The sequence below is a fragment of the Photinus pyralis genome, unplaced genomic scaffold (genome assembly GCF_008802855.1).
Source record: "Photinus pyralis isolate 1611_PpyrPB1 unplaced genomic scaffold, Ppyr1.3 Ppyr1.4_LG8, whole genome shotgun sequence".
NCBI lineage: Eukaryota > Metazoa > Arthropoda > Insecta > Coleoptera > Lampyridae > Photinus > Photinus pyralis.
This window is the reverse complement of record NW_022170819.1, coordinates 2,348,334-2,363,774: the sequence shown is the minus strand read 5'-3', so window position 1 is coordinate 2,363,774 and position 15,441 is coordinate 2,348,334. Positions and strand designations below refer to the sequence as shown.

At 34.4% G+C, this 15,441-nt stretch overlaps 1 protein-coding gene across 1 annotated transcript in view; it reads left to right on the top strand.

Annotated features, from left to right (window-relative positions):
- The window catches only part of LOC116178551 (neuropeptide CCHamide-1 receptor-like), a 209,999-nt gene that overhangs the window by 62,105 nt on the left and 132,453 nt on the right, over positions 1-15,441 (top strand). The window contains exon 2 of the mRNA XM_031498073.1: positions 10,411-10,462. The gene's annotated coding sequence lies outside the window, so the exon portion shown is untranslated. The remainder of the gene's footprint in view (positions 1-10,410; positions 10,463-15,441) is intronic.

Sequence of the window (15,441 nt, the reverse complement as noted above, 5' to 3'; positions counted from 1 at the left end):
ATTCAGACAATAAAACCATCCGTTCTAGTACAAGTAAGTAATACAGAACGCTTTCTATTCAGAAACACACCATATTATCACAACCCATTCGTATTCAACCCTAACGTAAAGCCAAACTAACAATTACAACATAATACACAAAACAATGTATTAAATTGACAAATAAAATATGCAGACAATATTAAATTTGTAAATAATGAAAACTCAGCAATAGTAAGATTCAGGGGCATCCAGTACAAATTTTTCATTAGTGACATACTCTATACATTCTCAGACTGAATAGAAAGAATTATTGTCTTATATCTTTTTGTCTTATTTAATAAGGAGTGACTGGTTTCGTTTAGTCTTTCGATATAAGTATGAAGTAATATGGAAGCGGTGTAGAATGGAGATTTTTTACAATCGAGATTTACTTTGTTAAAGTTTGAGTCTGTTTCTGTGTAAATAATTAATTAAATAGGGTATATATGTATACAAGGCAGTGGAATTATTTTATGTTTTGAAAGTATCTGTACATGTTTATGCGTTAAGCGTATTATACGTTTTTGTTCTATAAACAGCCTGTGCGTATGTACACTCGAAATGTTGTAGCTTAAATATGGATATACAACCAGCTAGTAAACTTTAAGCAGAAGATTCGCATCGCGTTGTTGTTTTAGTCGCGATGACGCGATAACAAATAATAGGAGTTAAGCTTGCTTATAACATAAACAGTTTGAGGTTGCAGTCTCGCACAATCACGAAACGAAGGGAGAATTTTTAGTGTCAAAGAAGGGGAGTTACGTTCCAGTAAGGTTTTAACTCGACCTACAGTCGATTTTAAGCAATACGTGTCCTAAAAGGCACTGTTACTGAATACGTTACACATTTTCATTCATAATCATTCACCTGAAACTTCCTAAAATAGCTATTTATTTATGAAGTGTCTCATAAGGTTCTTTATCCACGAGAGAAAAGTTTTATTTCCGAGGCCTTTGACCGAGGAAATTAATTTCACAAGTGGATACGGAAGCAATGATACACGAGTCAAAATCGTACAAGATCAATGAGAAAATTATTAATATTAAAACCTGATATGTTTTCCGAAATGGGTCGTCACTGTGCCACAATATAAATATAGGAATATAAATTCATTTTTTTTTATTTTTAAAATTAATTAATTTTTAACTAAAATGGATTCATTACTTGGGTCATTTAACATGATATAAATAAATAGATAAATTATACTATCTTATTACCAGGAGGGAAATTTCCCATAATATAGCTTCGATGTACAACTTAAAACTCATTAATACGGTTAAAAACTGCAATAATAGAACCCTTGACCTAATTTTAACTAACTTAAACGCGGAAATTAAATCTGCTGTCGACTCACTGGATAAAATTAATCCACTTCATCCTGCACTAGAAATAGTGTACAAAGTCCATAGACCAGCTAAGCGAATTACCAAGTTAACCAACTTCAATTTCAAAAAAGCAGATTTTCTTAAAATGTACGTCCTTTTTCGCGAGATTAATTGGAAGGAGTCTCTTATCCTGAAGAATTTCAAATCGGTAGATGATGCAGTAACTAGCTTTAATCAAACGGTAATGAACATTTTCGATGAATGTGTCCCCAAGGTTACAATTAGGAGTGCCAATATGTATCCTAGCTGGTTTAATATAGACATTATTAAGAAAATCAAACAGAAAAATAAGTTTCGGTTACAGGGCCAATCGGAAGACTTCATTGAAGCCAGAAAAGAACTCAAAAGAATGATCCACATTGCTAATAAGAGGTACATTAATCAAATCGAAATGGATCTGCGGAAGAATTCCAATAAATTCTGGAACTACATCAAGTCGTTGAGGAAGAATAGTCAACTACCTGGAGTTTTTGAGTACAAAGACACCTCGTTAACGGACGCCAGAAGCATTGCGGACGCCTTTGCATCCTTCTTCGAGTCAGTCTACACTATGGAGAGGAACGATGACCCGGAAGATGACGTGGAATCGGACCTGGTGCTATCCAAATTGCACTTGACTCAGTTACATGAATCCGAGATACTGGAAGCAATTAAAAAATTGAAACCGAGGTCGGCTATAGGCGAAGATGGAATCCCACCCTACATCGTGAAAGGATGTGCATCTTTATTGGTAACCCCCTTACAACATCTATTTAATTTAGCTTTGCAAACATGTACATTCCCTGAAGCTTGGAAATGCACCAGAATAACACCAATTCACAAAAGTGGAAGCCGAAAATTAGTTGAGAATTATCGCCCAATTGCAATTATACCAGCAATAGCGAAAATTTTCGAAAGAGTGATCTATACTAGACTTTATTCCCATCTCAGCAGTATAATTGCAGATCAACAGCACGGTTTCACGCGGAACAAATCAACGATTACCAATTTAATGCAGTTTACGCATTTCTCAGCAGGAGCCTTGGATGAGAGAGCCCAGGTGGACTGTGTTTATACAGATTTTGCGAAGGCATTTGATACAGTATCCCATCAAGTCTTGCTCCGTAAACTTGTTTTAAATTGCGTAAGTAATCCGACCGTCAAATTCTTGAAATCATATTTATCTCTCCGTAAAACAAGAGTGAAATTCAATGGTGTGAATTCAGCCGAATTTTATCCCTCATCAGGCGTTCCCCAGGGAACACTTCTTGGTCCTTTTCTGTTTCTCTTATACATAAATGATTTACCGCGAGTGATAAAAAACTCGAAAGCACTACTATTTGCGGACGACCTAAAACTTTTTAATAAAGTCCAATCCCCAAGTGACTGTTTAAATATTCAAGAGGACATTAACTCAGTAATTAAGTGGTGTATCAAAAATAAACTAAAACTAAATATCAATAAGTGTAAAGTCCTTACTTTTACTAGATCGAAAAACCCCTTACTTTTTGACTATAAGATGAATGGAAAGGTCTTACTACGAGTCACCTCCGTTAAGGACCTGGGCGTGTTTTTCAATACCAACCTTAACTTCAACTTACACATTGAATACCTAACAAATGAGTGTTACAAACTTCTTGGTTTCGTTATCAGAAATACACTCAATTTCACGAATATACAGACAATGCTAACCTTATTAATGCGTTTATTAGATCCAAGCTTGAGTATGCTGCATGTATCTGGTCTCCTCAAACTCTCAAATACTCAGACATGATCGAAAAAGTGCAGAAAAAGTTCATCCCAGTAATGTTTTTTAGGTCAACCCAAAATTATCCACATTTGATCTCTTACGGTACCCAGCTTAATTACTTAAATAGTACTTTCGGCTTAAATATAACGAGGTTAGAAACCCGACGGTACATTGCCTCCACAATTTTTGTCTTCAAAATTTTACACAACTTGTTATACTCTTCCGAATTACTTCAAAAAATTAAGCTTAAGGTACCATTTGTTAAGCTAAGGCAAAATAATACTATTTTTGTAGTTAACAACACAACTTCCCCACTTATTAAGATCTTGATCACTTTAAATAAGTTGTCCTCAGTTAATGATATCGACTTTTTCACGATCCCCTAAATTCAATAATAAATAAAATTAGATCTTAAGTCCTAATATTTGTTCAGAGCCCCAGTGCCATGTAATTGGAATTTTTATTCTGTATGGTTTCTGGTTAAATAAATAAATAAATAAATAAATAAATAACGGAGCATGCGTTTCCTCTTTCTATGGCAATATTAAGTTCATAATAAAGAAATGAGTTGGATGTTAAATCAACGCTTATAATGGAAAGTTGTTTTGTGAGTTGCAAAGCTTCATCACAGAAGGCCCCAAGTGTCTCCACAAAAAACAAACGATAAAATAATTTTGTTTGGTGAGAGAAACTCCCAATTTTCTGTTTGGCCGATGTATCAGCCATCGAACACGATTCCTTTGTGGAAATTGGAAGATGAGAAGGAGCCAATGTGTCCAAGTACATAAGTGGCATCCCATATGAGAGTACGTCCATTTTTCCAAGGAATCAGAGTGAGTCCATCTACCCGTTTGTTGTCGTCTCTAGACAGTCCGCGGGGGCCTAAGGGACTTGGATTATATACTAAGTTCAGAGTTCCTAGAATGATTTATGAATTATATCTTCAGTATATCTATCTACCAGTGCTTTTGAAGTGACAGACCATGAATCCGACCTTGTTCTATACATATTGGTACACCTGTGAAGGACACAGATTTTGCTAGCCAGTCTTAGCAGTCTTAGGGCAGTATAAATGCGAAAACAATTTTTTATGAAGAAGTAAACCAATTAACTTGTTGGAAGGACGTGGAGCAATGGTAACAGACAGACAGCAATACAAAATTATAAACAATCTCGAGGATCGTTAATAATGAGAAATACAACTGAAAATGAACTAATTCGTATTAGTACGTCGGGTACATGGCTAGAATGGGGAAAATACTGCACTTTTTGATTGGAATATGCCACTTTCTGTGGTAATAGTTAATACCAAAAAGCAACTTTTGAGATAGGGAGCCACTCGAAAATCCGTGCAGGAAACCAAAATGTTGGCCGTCAAAATGGCGCCATTAGCCGAAATATATTTTTTTGTTAAGGATTTAGCACAATTTTAAAAAAGTGTGTTTTTTACGAATTTGAATCACAAGTAAGCTCTTAATTGTGCAATATCCCGATCTTTTCGACAAAAAAGGCCATCGTTTAGAAATTTAATCGATTCAGCCCCAAAACTCCTTGTATCTACCCTGCAAGTTCGGAAAATTTCAATCCGCCATGTTTTTTTTTTAAAATGCGCAATATTTGTTTCATCAGGCACGAGATCAAGCATTATGGAAATTGAAAGGAAAAGCCTCGTCAATTTTTTTCTCTGAAAAACAGAAAATCCACTCTGCTTTTAAAGTAATTAAAGAAACACTCAGTATATCAATTTTAACTCTTACTCTCGCTCTTACTTATCCTATTTTATTTAACTAGTTGGTTAAAGCTACGACGAATGTGAAATTTGGAGTGCTTATTTATCAGATCATGGGTTTTTCGAGGGTTTTCTCTCGGGTTTTCTTTAAGAATATTAACGGAATATCATGATTTCCAAGTTTTAGATACCTATTCATATAAGTTGAATCATTTTTATTATACAGGGAATCCACCTTCTGTAAGCGGACGATAGAGCCTCAATGGTTGAGATTAATGGTAACGGTTTGTTGGTACGAGAAGCCTGAGGGGAAGTCTAAAATGTATTTTTAGGTATATAGGGTGTTCTCGAGGGCAGCCTATACATTTTGATATTTTTTATAGGTATCCCCGGGTATCCCTTAACAAAAGAATTATTTTTGTAGGTCTTATTGGTTTTTTTTCGTAATGCTAACCACGAGGCTAACCGTTTTCCGGATATGCTTTTTATACAGGGTGAAAATTTTATCTTCATAACATTTTTTAAAGAAGCTTTTTATGACATCCATAATTATAAAAAGTTTGCTACCAATTCACGTACATTCAATTTGGGGTCAGTAGCACACTTCTGCACGGTCAAAGGGGGCACACTGTTTTTAAATAGCAACCACTATTTTCTTGACGTAGTGAATTATTTGTCGATACAAATTGATGCAATAAAACTCGTTTTTCAAATAATTGAATTTTAATATTTCCTTAGCTAATCGACTTCGAATCGTATAGACCGATTCATCATCAGACCTTAAGAGACACTTTTTTAAAATTGTGCTAAATCCTTAGCAAAAAAGTTTCCTCGTCACAAGAGCTTTCAATAAAAAAAAAGAAAATTAAAATCGGACTATTAGGAGCAGAGACACAAAAAAATATATTGCGGTTAATGGCGCCATTTTGGCGGCCACCATTTTGGTTTCCTGCACGGATTTTTGAGTGGCTCCCTATCTCAAAAGTTGCCTTTTGGTATTAACTATTACCACAGAAAGTGGCATATTCCAATCAAAAAGTGCAGTTTTTTTTGGCATACCCAACGTACTATATATCATTAGATAAAGACAAAAAAATCTTTTTTCGATTGGTGTCATTATAAACCCGCTAAGATCTAAATTATCATGGGGAGCAACGATCTCCAAAAAACCTTTTTCCCATGTTAATTGCCTATGTTCGTTTTTGAAATATTTTTATTTTATGCCCGTGTATATAATAATTTAGCGGTACTTTTAGAAGAGCAGTGCTGCAGCTGCGCTCGGAAAATCGTACCTTCCAGCGTGTCTACCGAGACCTTAGTAACATCACGCGATCGGTAGATCATTTTTTTTTGGTTTCTTATGACATCAACTTTTTCCAACAAAAGTTTCATCTTTGTAGAAATAAGTTCAATCGAATAATTTTTTGTTTACTTGTACAATCAAAACAATAAAATGGCAGAATATCAGCTTTGTAGAAATGAGTGCACAAAAAATGTCGCTGCCTCCTGGACTGTAAATAGTATGCTTTTAGGCTATGATAAATTCGGCAGCTATTTCCCTTTTTCATGGGATTTTCTTCCACAAAAATTAATACATTCAGTTTTATATCCTCCCTTGAAATTGAGGGTTGTTTACTATGTCTTATTTTTTATCTAATTAATTAATATAACAGCAAAAGCTTCATTTGTTATAAATAAGAAGTTATTTTGGTTGCATAAAATTAGGCGTCCTTCAGAAGAGTTTTTGTCATTTAAAACTAGTCATAGGAAATCCTTATGTCTACTTCTAAATGAATATCACTGTATGTCCTTTAGTAGCAAAACCGAGTTGTGGTGGATGAAAATAAGGAGTCATGGGGGAGCTGACTCAATAGCAGGCAAATTTTGCTGTTGTCTTTCTGGAGCAATTTTCACATTTCTTATTTAGGGCGCACAGTGAAGCGCCATGTAAAATATCAAGTAATTTAGACGAGGCTTTCAACAGATAATGGAATACAGTCTATTGGAGGATCGAAAAATAGCAGTGGTCTTGAAAAAGGCGGATGCTTCTCACTCTAGCCATCGGTTAAAAATACGACCGTGCCTCTTATGTCACCATCAGATAACTTAGTGATAGGGAGGTGGGTTTAGCATAGCGATTTCGAGTTTTAGGGACGTTTAATGGCATTTGCTTAATTATACTGTCGAGGGTCTTATTTCTTGACGTGGAGTCTGGAATTTTAGATGGACAGGTTTTGAGAACAAGCTCCAGAATAAGCATTTTTGAACTGCTAATTGATATTCATGTTATTTTGTTAATTTTAGATAGCATTGAGTGGAATTGCTGGTGCGTGTCGATGCAATTAGTTTATTTATTTATTTATTATCTCTCTCTTGTTCTAGATCCTCTGTAACAATGAAAAGAGTACGAGTGTTGGAAGCTACATTTACGTCACAGAACTCAAATACTCGTAATACTAAACTCTGCGTTCTTGTTATGGCTCAAGGCGAGTCTTGTTCTTATCACACAATCCGGAGATGCCGAAGTTTTAAAAACTAAGTCGGACGCAGAGACGTGCAACATCGTGAGCGACAAGAACTTGTGCTTCATCTGCCTTCAGTCGAACCACTTTATCAAGAACTGTTCCGGCGGTACTTGTCGTGTATCTGATTGTAACGTTAAACATCACACCTTATTGCATCAAGATATGAATCAACCGAAGCCGTCATCCGCCTTAGAATTCCTGAAGATACCTGGTCTATCCCTAAATCGTGTATATAGTATAGTACTATAGTGGATAATGAGTAATTTCTTTCCCTAAAATTGTACGTAAAATGACTTGACGAGTAGATCCCAGACGTGGCGATGTCTAAAATTTCTATTGGTTAGTATCCCTCGCACCACCAATCCCTAACGACTTTTATTATTTGAAATACAAAAAACAATGAAAGAACAAAAGCTCATTAAAAACCCTTGGACAATATTTGTCTGGGAAGACACTGAAAAACGACATTTTTTGCAGAGCTTTAATTGTAGAGCTGAGGGTCGTAAATCCCTAGCTCTCCCAAGCGAAACTTATATTTATTTATTTTGGCTTTATTATTGACTGGGCGGGGTTTCATGCTGCAAAATAAAATTTCGGTCGGAGACTATCTCGTAACTCAGAAACTCAGTCTTCACATAACGAGTTACACACTTTTACAGTTGAGAACTGATAATATTTATTGTAAGAACTACATGCTATTTATATCACAGAATTGCTTATTTAATAACCTAGTTTAATATATTGTCCTTGTCAAGAATGTCTTCCTGTTGTCTTGAATTGTTTACGTTTTGTTTCCTGGTGTAGTAACGGTTCTGTGTATGGCGGCATCTCCTTATTTTTACTTCTAAACAAAATTAACCCGTAACTTATTTTTTTTCTGGTTATTTTTACGTTTATGGTTCTTAAATTTTGGCGGACGTGGGAATCTGTTCTAAATGAACATTAATTTTCCTATTTTTACTAGCCAATTGAAAAATTAAATTCAAAATAAAAGCTTCGGTCACAAATTGGGCGAATTTGACCTTCGGTAACGAAAAAACGTCCAACCGCGATTATAATTGTTTTTTTTTAAATTAAACTGTCACCTTCAACTCTACCAACGTAATTTTTACACGAAATGGACAGAGTTCATGCTTTAGTCGGAGCTAATTAATTGTATTTATAGTGCGCACACACAATGAAAAATAACTCGTCTCGTCTAAACATAATATTTTCTTTCCTGTTGAATCCCTTAATTTATTCGCGCTTTTTTTAATTTAAACACTTTATTTTCCCAGAGTCACAAAATCCCAAATTCAGATGCGAATTTCACCAAACGTTTACGCACCCTTGGCACATACACGAATTTTTATCGAGATCATCGAAATGGATACATCCTGTGCCCTTTCACGAAAAGAAACTATACTATTACCAGTCAGATTAAGGCTCCAGTAACTCAAAACTGAATCATGCTTCAGTTCCTGGCTAACGTACTATATCCGTAAACTTTCTCTTGAAGTTCTACGGTTAACAACTCCGCAGCTCAGCACCGAATGAATCCAAAAATCTCCCGAAATGATCCCCACATTAAATTCTTACTGATTAATGAACGCCAAAAAAGTGGGTTTTTATTAATAAAATCGGACATCTTTAACCGTTGATTCGTTTTCTTCATTATATTGCACTACCAATTAAAATCTAAGGAAATAAATCAATTCCCACGTAGTTTAAGGTGGTAGGCCAAATGTAAAACCCGTTTTTAAGATGAGGGAAGTTCTGGTGCAGTTTTCGGTCTTTACATTTAGCCTATCACCTTAAAGCCTGAACTGGACTAGGATTTTTCCGATCTTAACCACTCTACATTGTGTTACCAGTACCTAGTGCTGAGAGGGAGAGGGATACTTAATACAGACACATCCGAACCCATTATGAAAACCACAGAGAGGACAATTCACTAAATCTTTGTAGATTTACCGTTGAAATTCCACTAGCAACATAATTTATTGGAAAAATGGGCCCTCTAAATTTCGACACCCTGTAAATTTTCTACGCTAAGTAATTCTTAACCTGCTTTAACACTATCTGGAAAAAAATTCCTGCTTTATAAAATTAGAATAAAATAAATCGAAATTTAAAGCTACCGTTACAGTCGACATTTTTTTATGGAACGTCCTATATACTTTCGTATTTTTGGATCCTCCTCAATAATGTAACGGAAATGCTCCAGACATGACGTCACCTTTGGCGCTCTGGAATTTTCTACGCGCGCGATAGCGTGATTGTGTAGGAGTATTCGAGAATGTACTGGACTTACATTGCTTGCGTGTATAAATGGTTGCGGACCGATCATCGCGGCAGTCTACTACCGAACGAGTACGTAAACATCGAGCACGGAAAGATAAATTGCGAAGTGTGAGTGATATAAATAATCGATATAAATTTGTGAGTGATATAAATAATCGATATAAATTGTACGGATTTTATAGTGTTTTAGTTCTGTTTAATAAATATTGATATAAATCGAACCCGAATTTATAAATCACGTTACAATAACAATAATTCTTTTTTATGCACTAAAGAAATTGAGTTTTTCCTTCTCCCCAGTAACGGTAACGGATGGGGTGTAAAATTATGGCCATTTTTGAATTGGAGACGTAAACTGGATACCATTTATACCAACTTCAGGATCTCCAATTATAATATATTTCAAGGACGACCTTTAAAACGTCTTTCGTCTACATTTACGCATTTGCTTAGCGTGTGCATAAACTATGCTAAACGCCGCCATTGATTTGGCATCAACCTCGCAAGTAAAGGTAGATGTCTACGTTTGCACATAAATTATTTAAATTTATTTGGTATAAAACGGAGAGAAAAGTGATTTTCCATTTAAAAAATTTCTCTCAATTTCTCCTACCTGAAATATTTAATTTTATCCCCTGTTCCCAAGGAATTGAATTATGTAAAGGTTGTTTTTGTCGTCGTTGAAAATGCTAATGCGCTCATAAACGATGTATAATCCAAATTGTTTTTTCTTTTCAGCGTTCCGAATACGTGAATGTATGTGGCAGCGGGATGAAAACGGAAAAATAAGGTAAAATTTATTTCTGTAGCGATAACGTAATCTTTTCGGAAGCAACAGGCATATTCAATGAAAAAAGTGACACAAATAGATCAATTTGCTTTGGGTAGAAAAACCTATAAGGCTTTTCTTTTGAAAAGTGCAAGAACATGTTGATTTAGAAAGTGAAGGGGACGTTTACAATCCTTAAAAACTGCGCGAGTACATTTATTTCAAAGCTTACGCCTATGGAACTCCAAATCCTCGCCATGACAAAATGGAGCCACTTGCCCAAGAGAGGGTTAGGTGAGGATAGCTAAGTTAATTAGAATAGTACGTTATTGGCTTTACCATAACCGCTAGGTAATTGATCAATATTACACTCGGTATCCTTTAGAATTCAGCGGGAAGTAAAAGCAACATCTGTAATAATTAATTACGACAATTTCGTTAATTATTAAGTTCGTTGCTTCGAAACTTTTCGCAGGTATAAAACTAAATCAATTTAAAAAGTTGAATTCGCTTTAAATGTGCTGGCGTTTAATATTCTATTTGTTAATCAAAGCTCTTAATTTACAGAAGAGTTTTGCATAAGTTGTAATATTTTAATTAGATTTAAACTAAAGCTTTTTAAGTAACTTTGAAAGGGAAAATGGTTTAAATTTAGACAATCATAACGGGAAAAGGCAGCGGGCTCGTTTCCTTTAATGGAAATGTAATCTCATATAATTATAAGCGAGTTGTGGTGGCGTGGTGCATTGTTCGCACTAGCTGTTGCCATCAATATTTTTATTTGTTTTATTGATCTGCAAATTTACAATCTACATATTGAACAAGTAATTAGTAAACGTTAGACAATTCACGAAGTATTAGCGGAAGGCGACTTGATGAAGTTTAAATCATCAATCGATCCTAATGGCAGCAAACAGTAATGCATTCAGCATCTATTACCAGAATGTGCGTGGCTTAAGGACTAAGGTACGTTCTTTACTTGTGAATGTGTTAATGTGCAACTATGATATTATATGTTTGAGTGAAACGTGGCTTAATGACAGTATTTTCAGTAATTAACTGTTTGATAGTAGATATATTGTGTATAGGAAGGATAGGGTTAATCATTTGCGAGGTGGTGGGGTATTAATCGCTGTTAAAGCAGCATTTTTGTCAGAAAATTTAAATTGTTTTATGAATGGAGTTGAAGGGTTGTGGGTTAAAGTTGTATATCATGGAAAAAAGTATTTTATATGTAATGTGTATATACCTCCTGGTGAAAATTTAGACTTATACTTAAATTTTTTTGATGATACAGAAAAGCATATTGATATATTTAATAGATATACTAGTATAATAGTTGGTGATTTTAATATACCTGAAATTTCAGATTGTGATTATGATCTTCAGCGCGGTTCAAATAAAGCTAGGGAACTTAATAAGTTTTTAAATTTACTTGACTTTAAGCTGATTAATAATATTCAAAACTGTAATCACAGAACGCTTGATCTTGTTATTTCTAACATGGATATGTCTGCTATTCGGATTGAAGAGGAGTCTGACGCTTTAGTTCCAGTAGATAGTCATCATCCACCATTGTTACTAACAGTAAAGTTGGTGAAACAATCCACAGCAAAAGAAAATAATTCAATTCCTCGATTCAATTATAAAAGAGCTGATTTCTTGAAAATGCATAATTTAATACGCAACTGCGCTTGGGATGATTTACATTTGGTAGATGCAGTTAATGATCCCGTGGATTTGTTTTACCAGAAGTTTAATTCAATCATTAGCGATTGTGTACCTAAAACTAAATTATTTCGGCGACAATATCCAGTTTGGTTTACTCATTCCATAATCGTAAATCTAAAACTTAAAGACAAATTCAGGAAAAAACGACATTTATCTGAATACTGGTTAATTAAATATCTGAATTTAAGATCGAACATAAAAAATGAAATTCAAAATGCCTATCTACAATATATCAGATCAATTGAATCGGATATTGCTGATAACTGTAATAGGTTCTGGAATTTCATTGACAATATTCACGGAAGATCAACTGAATTATCCATGTCATACAATAACATTACATATTATAAGTCTCAGGATATTGCCAATTGTTTTGCGGACTATTTTAAATCCATATATTCTGATTGTTCTGCGGGGTATAATTTAAATATTGACAGTTCACAGGAAACCTTTATTGACAGTGCACTACACATTAATGAAATCACGATTTGTGATATAGAATTAGCGATCAAGCGTCTTAAGCCAAAAAAGTCTTGTGGACCCGATGGAATTCCACCATATATTTTTAAGGCTTGTCGAGAATATCTAGTAAAGCCATTGCATACAATATTTAATTTAATTATTAAAACTATTATATTTCCCAACAAATGGAAATTAACTAAAGTTACTCCTATTCACAAATCCGGGAATTCTAAAGTAATCAGTAATTATAGACCGGTTGCTGTACTTTCCACTCCTGCAAAAATTTTTGAAAGTATACTCTATAAGTATATATTTGATCATGTTAAATCCTGTATATCTATCCATCAACATGGTTTCATGCCAAAAAGATCTACGGTAACAAATCTTTGTAATTTTGTACATTACGCTTCTCTTGCGTTGGATAAAAGAAACCAGGTTGATGTTATATACACTGACTTTAAAAAAGCATTTGATACCGTAGATCATGATAAGCTTATGGATAAATTAATACAGTACAGTTTGTCAGTGCCCTTATTAAAACTGTTGATATCATATTTGAGAGGTCGTTCACAAATTGTCTCTTATAAGAATCATATTTCTCGAGTTTTTCATACATATTCTGGGGTGCCTCAAGGCTCAAACTTGGGACCATTATTATTTTTACTTTTTGTTAACGACATAACTCGAGAAATACGCTATTCTCAGGTTTTGCTGTTTGCAGATGACTTAAAGTTGTTTAAGTCTGTAAGTTCAACAGCTGATTGCGCTGAATTGCAAACCGACTTAACAGCATTGACTGCTTGGAGTACAACTTTCAAACTAGAATTTAATGTAAGTAAATGTAAAGTGTTGACATTTTCTAAGCGGAAAAATACCATATTTTTCGAATATGATATCAATGGTATCACAGTTGAAAGAGTTTATGAAACAGCTGATTTAGGTGTCACACTTGCGAGTGATTAGTCGTTTAAAAACCATATAAATAAAATAACAGCGGTTGCATATAGAAACCTTGGATTTGTTATAAGGAACTCTTGTCAATTAACTATTAGTACGTTAAGTATTTTATACAATGTCTTTGTTAGATCCAAATTAGAGTACGCATCTATTATCTGGAAACCCTACAATTCTAAAGAGTGTCAACTTATTGAACGTGTACAGTTTAAATTCTTAAAATATGTATATTACAAGCATTATGGCACGTATCCTTTCTTGATATCTTATAAGTCTATAAGAGAGTCATTCCAATTAAAAACGTTGGAGCATATAAGGAATGTCCATTCTCTTATTTTTCTATTTAAAATTCTGAATAATTTGATTGACGATACAGCTATGAGAGGCACAATCAACTTCTATGTTCCAAATGTTATACCATCAAGAACTCGAAATTTATTTTATATCCCCCGCGTCAACACAGATTATTGTAAAAACTCTGCATTGCTAGCAGCATTACATCTTTATAATAGTGTGCATATATGGAATAACACCATAGATATTTTTTATATGTCCCTAAGGCAGTTTGCAAGATCGTGTGACAATATTCAAGAACTGTAAAAAAAAAATTTTTTTTCACAGCATTTTTCTTTTTTATTCTTTCTTTTGTTTTCCTTTGTCTTTTTTTATTTAAATACTCTTAACATATTTTTTTATATTCTTTATAATTTCGAATAGTTTCTTTTTAAAATTAATACATGAACATTGTTATTGGGGCAACCTGTTATGTTCATAGATAAAATAAATAAATCTCTGTAGAAGATGAGTTTGTAGGAGGAACACGTACCGCTTCATAGCGAACCTGAACGAAAATATGTCTGGCGATTAGAAGCCATATTAAGAAATGTATTACGGGAAGCAAGCGCGGTTGCCACGAGTTCTTCAGATCTAAAAGATTCGGTGCGTTGTACGAAAATCCGATCACGTGACAGTAATGCGGGTTTCCTATTGGTTAAAGAGGAGTCGAGTCCTTTGCGTTCAGAAAAGGGGTCACTTCTCAAACGTGCTAATGGCTGAGAGATTCTCGCTTGGGTTCCTGAACCGAAGCGTACTATTTGGGTGCATTAAAAATTAAATTCGAATAGGAATTTAAAAGTGATTGCGTACATTGTTTGTGCGGAAGTTTTTCTACTGTTAAAGATTTATTATGAATTGTTTTTCACGAACCATTATATTCCAGTTAAAGTAGTTATAAGAGCAGGCGTGTGCCCAGGGTTATATGCTATTTATATATCACAGATTATCTGCCTTAATCTATGTTAATTATGTACGATGTACGTAAGTAATTTACTTATTGAACATACCTCGTACATTGTACTTCCCTCAGAACTGAAAGGCCATCATCACTCGTAAATTTATTTAAAGATACTAAAAGTGATGGAAAATGCAAAGGAAGTCGTATTGGATATGTTACATGAACGAAAATTGCGTCTGAATAGTGGGCACTTCCACCCTATGAAGGTTCGGTAAGAAATCCACTTATTCAATTTACGCTGTCTCGAAAGATAAACTGCCTGAAAATGTGATTTATTGATAGAGAAATGAAAATATCCTGTCCCTTTTTTTAGTAGTAGATATAACTTTTATTAGTCCTCTGCAAAGTTAATTAGGTATGAAACGTGAAACAGAACTAGCTATGAAATATAAAATTCTCAACCCATTGCAGTTGTACTTAGGGATGTCCACTGTAGCATTTAATATTTTACACTCGAGAAATAAAGAATTAATTCATTCATTCCTAAGGGAATGCTGTACTTTAAATATATTAATTACTTCTAATCCCCTTTTCGTGCCAGTTCTCGAGGACGTTCCGG